This window comes from Nomascus leucogenys, chromosome 20 (assembly GCF_006542625.1).
Source record: "Nomascus leucogenys isolate Asia chromosome 20, Asia_NLE_v1, whole genome shotgun sequence".
In the NCBI taxonomy this organism is placed as follows: Eukaryota; Metazoa; Chordata; class Mammalia; order Primates; family Hylobatidae; genus Nomascus; species Nomascus leucogenys.
The window spans coordinates 46,258,639-46,266,913 of NC_044400.1; the positions used below are offsets into that span (position 1 = coordinate 46,258,639).

The 8,275-nt window shown below is 47.4% G+C and overlaps 1 protein-coding gene across 2 annotated transcripts in view; it reads right to left on the minus strand.

Annotated features, from left to right (window-relative positions):
* N4BP2 (NEDD4 binding protein 2) overlaps positions 1–2,373 on the minus strand; it is a 94,583-nt gene extending 92,210 nt beyond the window's left edge. The window contains exon 1 of one of the 2 annotated variants that reach the window (XM_003258604.3): positions 2,193–2,373. The gene's annotated coding sequence lies outside the window, so the exon portion shown is untranslated. The remainder of the gene's footprint in view (positions 1–2,192) is intronic. The other variant, XM_004091649.2, reaches the window with a different exon arrangement.
* Positions 2,374–8,275: the final 5,902 nt, after the last annotated feature.

An 8,275-nucleotide genomic window follows, 5' to 3' on the forward strand; every position in this document is an offset into this window, starting at 1 on the left:
TTTGCATATCAAAAGACATGCATAATCATGGCTAATCATGATGAAAAGGGAGGTTTTAAAAGGAAAATAATCAGCGTTTTAAAACAGCCAGGCGGGCGTGGTGGTCACTCCTGTAATCCCAGCACTTTCGGAGGCCAAGGCAGGTGGATCGCTTGAGCTCAGGGGTTTGAGACCAGCCTGGGCAACATGGCGAAACCTCCTCTCTACCAAAAATACAAAAATTAGCCGGGCATAGTGGCTTGCGCCTCTAGTCCCAGCTACTCTAGGGGATGAGGTGGGAGGATGGCTTGAGCCCGGGAGGCAGACGTTGCAGTGAGCTGAGATAGTGCCACTGCACTCCAGCCTTGGCGATATGGCCAGACCTTGTCTCAAAAAAATAAATAAATAAAATAAGATGCAACTATGTAACAGTATTTAGATTTAAAATAAATATTAAAAAAACATGCAACTACAGTGATAATATTTAGCCTCTACTGTGTACAAACAAGATACTATGCCTACTTTAATATACTTTAATGAAGGAAAAAACATGCCTCTACCATAATTTAAGCCCACTTTTTCTACGAAATACAGTACTTCTATCTCCCCTTCAAATCAACTAAAGTCAACAAGTACACAAACTGGCATTCGTATTTAATGCGTGCTGGTTTCTACTGCTTTATTCTTTATTGTTTTACAGGTCAGTCTTTTTTCATTAACTAAATTGTAGCCTCCTTGCAAAAAAGCAGCCATTTATTTCCTATTCTTCCCACCATGTCCACCACTACAGCCCCTCACTCCAACCCCCCATCCTAGCACGGCACTTAAGTAATAAAGGTCCTGGGAGCGAAACTCAAAACTGTTTATTTCTGACCTTCAGCAATAAACAATGTTAGAAAGGCAGATGGAACCACGTTTATCAAAACACAGAACGCACGATGTTTACATTTCCTAAAGCGCGTAAGAAGTCTTTGAGTTAAAATTAAAGGATGAGAGTTAAAACGAATTACAAAAGACAGCTGGTGTTTGAAAGAAAAACACTGGAAGTAATAAAAACGGAGTGAAAAGGCTAATGTTGGGATTAAAAGAAAACATTTTTTTAATACAGCTGCAAATCAGTCATTGTTTTCTGAGAGGCTAGGTTCATATCCAGGATTTTCTTCTAGGAGCTCAACCAATCGCCACCTTTACTGAGTTAACCAGTCTCCAGGCAAGCAGTCCTTGCTGATTGGCTCAAAAATGTCGAGTAGAAAAAGCAGCCAATCCTGCCTTCAAGCCAGAACTCTGCCATGGAGACATTACAACCACTGCATGGCGAGAATGTGTACAAACCTGTCCTGCCACAAATATCAGATCCTAGTTACAAAGACTGCCGCCGAAAGGAAGAGCCTTTGAAGCCAACACTGACACTGACCTGTCATCTACATTCTATTACTCTAGCTCTCTTTCGGAGGGAAAAAAAAAACAAAACTATTTTAACCAAAAACGCACGAGGGATAAACTGTGCCCCCGCTAAGATGACTCACTCTATTGAGGACGAATTTCCAAACGGACGGCTTAGAGAGGGTCCAGATGAGAGAGGGGCTCTAGAAAGGTCCCAGTGAGGGTCAAAGTTGCAGATGGGGGCAGGGGAGGCGGGAAGAGGGCCAAAGACACACAAAAGCCGGGGAGGGAAAAGTCTCCCCGCAGTCTCCAAAATCCGAACGTGTGAGTGGCTGTGTGTCTGGACTTGAATTGAGTAAATAAACGGCTTTGCTAGGACTATGTGCTCAAGAAGGTGGCCTGAAGTTCCCAGAAGGCTCCGCTTGGCAAACACCTAAGGCGCCTGGAGGGGCGCAAGGTCAGGTCCTGGCGGGAACAGATCTGGGAGGAAACCTCGGGGGGTCAAGAGGGGTGTGTCTGGGGCCTGGAGGCCCGCCAGGCACTCGGAGGCCAAGGAAGCGGCCGCGGCCCCCGCCTTCGCCCGGCCTCGGGCTGAGCGCCAGGGCCCGCCTCTCGCCGACGCCTCACTTCCCTTCCGTCCGGGCAGCCGGGCCCGCGGGTCGGATCGGAGGCGGCCCGCGCCGGGCCCCACATTCAGGGCTTGGGGGTTCACTCGCCGCGCCGCCCGCCGCTGCTTCAGGCCCTCCGCTTCGGCTCGGCGCCCCGGGACCCCTAGCCTCCAGGGCCCTCACCTCGGACCCGCCTCCCTGCCTCCCACCCACCGCCTTTACCTGTTTCTGGAGCGGGCAGAGGGCGTCGAAGACGGGGCCGCGTCGTCGAACGCACAACGCGGCGCCGCAGGTCCGCAACCCTTTCCCGCCGGCGCCACTGCGCTCTCCCGCGCCGCGCAGGGCTAGCAAGCAGCTGCGGCCGCGGGGAAGACGCGGCGAGCGCGCCTGGCGGGGAGACACTGCCGCTCTCCGTCCGGCCGGGGAAGAGCAGCCGCGCAGAAGCCCGCCGCGAGAGGGCGGGTGGGCGGCCGGGTGGGGAGGGGTCTCGAGGCGCCGGCAATGGCTGCCACGTCGCCCAGGTGGATCGCCGCCCACCGCCCCCCCAAGCCCGCCAGCTGTCCGCCACGACCTCTGCTTCGTCCCCGAGCTCCGCCTCGGCGCGGCGGCCCGGGGGACTTGAGCCCGCGGGCGCTCCCACCTCTCCCGCTCCCGTTGGAGAGCAAGCCCTGCCCGGCCGGTTCGGCGGCTTCCGGTCGCCCACCCCCCAAGGCTCGCCCGAGAGCCGGCCGTGGTCCCCACTTTTTTTTATCAGGGGGTCCCTGGAGGAGCAAGCCACTCTTCGAGTGTCGGGTTCCGCTGGGGGGGAAGGCGGGAGCTGTTTGGCGCTGGGGAACGTTGCAACAGGCCCGGAATTTTTGCCAAAATAAGCGGCGCGGTAAACCACAGCTGTTTATAGCCCTCGGCACTCTCCCGAGCCCCAAAAAATAAAACAAACACAAGGTCGGCCTCGCGGGGTCAGGGGAGAGAGGAAAGCAGAGCTGGGGCGAGCCCTGACGCGCGCGGGGTCCAGGCTGCAAGTTGGGAGGGACGGCGAGGCGAGCGACCGGCCTCGGCATTGCCTGACTGGGGCTGTGGCCGCTGCGGCGGGCACGGGAACCCGCCTTCTCGCGCGCGGCCCTCCTGCGGGGGGCTTCCGGGCGCGCAGCCTCGGAGCCCCACGGGGAGACAAAGGGGTCGGCGACTGCCACGGGGTGGAGGGAGGCCGCCCAGCCCCATCGGCCTTGCCAGCGTGCGGTCTGAGCTCGGGGAATGTGTGCGCCTTAGCCGGTGGAACCGCAGCCGCTGGCCTTTGCCCCTAGTTCGAGCTTGAGTTTTCGGGTGCCAAGAAAAGGCAAAGACGTAGTTTTCCCTCTTGCGACCGCTGTAGTATAAGTCCGTCCCCAAGCCTGCACCATTTTTTTTGCTCTCAACTCTGCTTTCCCTGGTTTATTTGTTCTGGGTTCTGATGTGAAATGTTTAGTGTTTTCAGGGTACGCCAATTTTTCACCTTTGCTTTCCGGCTGGTGGTGGTGGTGATGGTAGTGGTTGTGGTTTTGCCTGTTTTTTACTTCCTCCGTCCCCTCCCTTTGCAATTACTTTTCATTCCACGTGCGGTGGTTTTTTCCAGAATAGAGAAGCGAAATAACCTCATAACAAAGTGTCCCTTTGCATCGAAGAGACATTGTTGGTTGTTATGGCAGTTGCTTTAAACAGTGTAAATTTGGGGCAAGTGCAAATGGTTTTTGTCGTTTAGGTCTAACTGGAACACTTATTCACAATGAGAACGTTCTAGTGCTTTTTCAAGAAACCAGTAATATATAAGGAGAGAACTCAAGATGGTAAATTTTCTGATGAAACCATCCACATAGAAAAATAGGGGAATTTTTCCTTTCGTATGAATTTTGTATTTATAAGAGGTCTCGAGTCCCAATGTTAAATCACAGACTTCATGTTGATCCTTAAAAAAAAAAATCACTATACAAAAACCCCTTAATGCTTTTATTAAATTTCAAAGACAAAAAATTGTAATAACCCAGAATTTCAAGAGATAAATAGCTGTTGCTGAGAACCTAACATTAACTCTGCCTCTAAACAGCCATTATAAGAGACTAAAAACTGTAATATATGCCACTTTAGAAGTGAAAGAACCCTAGTAATTATAAACTTGAAAGATGTCGAGGAAATTAATATTTTGTTTTTGAAATATGTTCACCATGATAATAAAAACAAGCATTTAAATTATTTTCCTTTGAACATCTGTTAAGGATTCATCAAATCTTAAGTCAGAACAATAAGAAATAAACTCTTCTTAACATTGGAAAATATATTTCGAGCCACAAAGACAACACCAAAGCTGAATGTTTTTAAAGTTTGTTTACTATGGCAATAAGAAGAACATCAATACCATGAAGTTCTGAAAGTGAGACTGGAATGAAGAACAAAGCAATCTTCACTCAACATTCGCAATATCAGCCTTCGGTTGTGAATATTTATAAAGATTTCCTCGTTTCTTATTGGTTCAAATTCTAAGCCAATGGGAAAAGTACAACACGTCTTTTAAAGGGTGAAGCATCAATCAGCATTAGATTAGTATCTGGGATAAAGGCTTTGTTTATCATGCTCGTTCTCATTGAAGTTCATGTCCCTTTAAATTTATTTTTTTTTTTTTTTTGGGTGACTACAGTTGCTCTGTTGCCCAGGCTGGAGTGCAGTGGCAAAATCTCAGCTCACTTCAACTTAATGCCTCCAGGGTTCAATCGATTCTTGTGCCTCAGCCCCCCCGAATAGCGGGAATTGCAGGCGTCCGCCACCAAACCCAGCAAATTTTTGTATTTTTAGTTTTTTTTTGTTTTGTTTTTTGTTTTTTGAGGCGGAGTCTCGCTCTGTCGCCCAGGCTGGAGTGCAGTGGCGCAATCTCGGCTCACTGCAAGCTCCGCCTCCCGGGTTCATGCCATTCTCCTGCCTCAGCCTCTCCGAGTAGCTGGGACTACAGGCGCCCGCCACCACGCCCGGCTAATTTTTTTGTATTTTTAGTAGAGACGGGGTTTCACCGTGGTCTCGATCTCCTGACCTCGTGATCCGCCCGCCTCGGCCTCCCAAAGGGCTGGGATTACAAGCGTGAGCCACCGCGCCCGGCCTAAATTTTTGTATTTTTAGTAGAGGAAGGGTTTCTCTATGTTGTCCAGGCTGGCCTCTAACTCCTGACCTCAGGTGATCCTCCCACCTCGGCCTCCCAAAGTGCTGGAATTACAGGTGTGAGCCACTGCGCCGGGCCGTGTCTCTTTAAATTTCAAAGAAGACACTTAAGAATTAGGGCCTGGCACAGTGGCTCACGCCTGTAATCCCAGCACTTTGGGAGGCCGAGGCAGACGGATCGGATCACGAGGCCAGGAAATTGAGACCATCCTAGCCAACATAGTGAAACCGCATCTCTACTAAAAATGCAAAAAGTAGCTGGGCGTGGTGGCGTACACCTATGGTCCCAGCTACTCGGGAGGCTGAGGCAAGAGAATCGCTTGAACTGGGGAGGCTGAGGTTGCAGTGAGCCGAGATTGCAGCACTGCACTCCAGCCTGGGCAACAGAGCAAGACTCCATCTCAAAAAAAGAATTATTGACTATCCTGTGGGTGCCACTCCTGCTCACACTCTCTTCAGTCTTCCAGTTGGTTTTATTACAATTGGTCGTGTTAGAATTATGTGACAATATATCTAAAATGCCAGATAAATCTGAGGAATGGTAAAATGTCTACTACTTAATAAGTTAAAGTGAATCCTGGCATTTTAGATTAAAAACTTACCTTTAAGGAAAGACTGAAGTTTATATTTTCGGAAATGTCTTGGATTTTTGTAAAAAAAAAACAAAAAAAAAACTGCCAAGTCAAAAGTAAACCTTTTATATTTACCTAAGTCCAACTTCGGTCTATGTAACAGCTAAATTCTAAACATGATTGTCTGTGTTTATGTTTAGAACATAGGGATGATTTCCTTCCAACCAAAAGTATTAATAATCTATGCCACCTTTGTATTCCTATACTTGGATTATGACTTGAAGCATTCCGCTTAATTATTCATGTGTTTATAATCTCCCTTACTAGGTCATCAATGCCTTGAAGTTTCCCATTCAGCGTTGTATTCCTCATTGTCAAACTCCCAGCCTTGTACAATATAAACACTCCATGAATGTTTACTGAGTGAAAGAATAAGTGAGCATCACTCTATGACAAAACATATGGCAAATCAAGAAAATCTGTGTCAAGATTTTTTCCTCTTCTACATAATGGCTAATACACTGTTTTTATTCCCAACTAAGAATAGTACTGTTGACCAGACGCAGTGGCTCACACCTGTAATCCCAGCACTTTGGGAGGCCAAAGCGGCGGATCATGAGGTCAGGAGATTGAGACCAGCCTGGCTAACATGCTGAAACCCGGTTTCTACCAAAAATACAAAAATTAGCCGAGTGTGGTGGCTCTTGCCTGTAGTCCCAGCTACTCAGGAGCCTGAGGCAGGAGAATGGCTTGAACCTGGGAGGTGGAGGTTGCAGTGAGCCAAGATCGTGCCATTGCACTCCAGCCTGGGTGACAGAGTGAGACTCCGTCTCAAAAAAAAAAAAAGAATAGTATTGTTGCAAGAACTTAACTAAAAGAAAGTAGGACCAACATATGCTGGAATTATTGTGTTTTTCCATTTTAAATTTAGTGGAAACCGAATAGTAGATAATATTGCCATTATCTAAAGTAAATAAATATCAATGGGTTTTGCCTTTATGTAAGATTGCTTTACCACACTCAACCCAGGGTGCGTCAAGCTCTGACCTTGGGAAAATTACTTAAACTCTCAAATACTCAGTTTTCTCATCTCTCAAATGGCATTCATAAAAGCTACATTCTGATTAATTAAAATAATAAATGTACATAAAAGTAGAGGCTTAATAAATAGTAGTTATTACAGATATTAGTGGACTCAATCAAAAAGAAAATGTAATTTTCTTAGTGCAATTATTTATCTATAAAAGGTGCCATCCTGGACAGCATGGGGAAACTCCATCTCTACAAAAATTAGCTAGGTGTGGTGGTATGGACCTACAGTCTCAGCTACTTGGGAGGCTGAAGTGGGAGGATCCCTTGAGCCCAGGAGGCAGAGGTTGCAGTGAGCTGAGATCGCGCTACTGCACTCCAGCCTGGACGACAGAGTGAGACCTTGTCTCAAAAAAAAAGAAAAAAAAAAAGGCAAGCATAAAGGCTGTTAAAATAATAATAAGGAAACAAATATCCTAAAGGAAGCAATAGGGTACTAAGAAAATCTACCAAAAGGCCGGGCACGGTGGCTCAAGCCTGTAATCCCAGCACTTTGGGAGGCCGAGGCGGGCGGATCACGAGGTCAGGAGATCGAAACCATCCTGGCTAACACGGTGAAACCCCGTCTCTACTAAAAAAAAAATACAAAAAATTAGCCGGACGTGTTGGCGGGCGCCTGTAGTCCCAGCTACTTGGGAGGCTGAGGCAGGAGAATGGCGTGAACCCGGGAGGCGGAGCTGGCAGTGAGCTGAGATCGTGCCACTGCACTCCAGCCTGGGGGACAGAGCAAGACTCCGTCTCAAAAAAAAAAAGAATATCTACCAAAAGAAGATAACTTTTGCAGGCTGGACAACATGGTGAAACTCCATCTCTACAACAAATGCAAAAATTAGCTGGGCATGGTGGCACGTGCCTGTAGTCCCTGCTGCTCAGGAGGCTGAGGTGGGAGGATCACCTGGGTCTGGGAGGTGAAGGCTGCAGTGAGCCAAGACTGTACCACTGCACTCCAGCCTGGACAACAGAGTGAGACATTGTCTCCAAAAAAAAAAGGAAAAAAAAAAGAAAAAAAAGATAACTTCTAAACATAAAGAACAATGGAATTCCAGTCTGAGTGAAAACTTATGAAAAACCAAATCTGATTGTGTCTCTCTCCTCTCACAAACTTCACAGCTCCTCTAATTTCTACTAGCTTTTCTCAATAGGGATAAATAGTTATGCATTGCTTTTAAACTGAAGGGCTTCTCATTGCCTCTGTTTTTTCTTTGAATAAATTCTCAGAGCTTTTAATATGCCAATGTGCCTAGGAACTCTAAGAAAAGGATATACTAGTAAATATTTCCAAACTTATTTGACTGCAAATCCTTTATTCATAGAGAATATCCCAGGACATGTGATTTTATATCACATTTTGGAGGAAACACTTGTCTACATATTTGAAGATGAAATCCAAACCCCCTCACCTCTGCTTCCAAATGCTGCCACTCCTGCAAAAATGACCTCAAATAAGCCTGAAATGTAGGTCTCCTG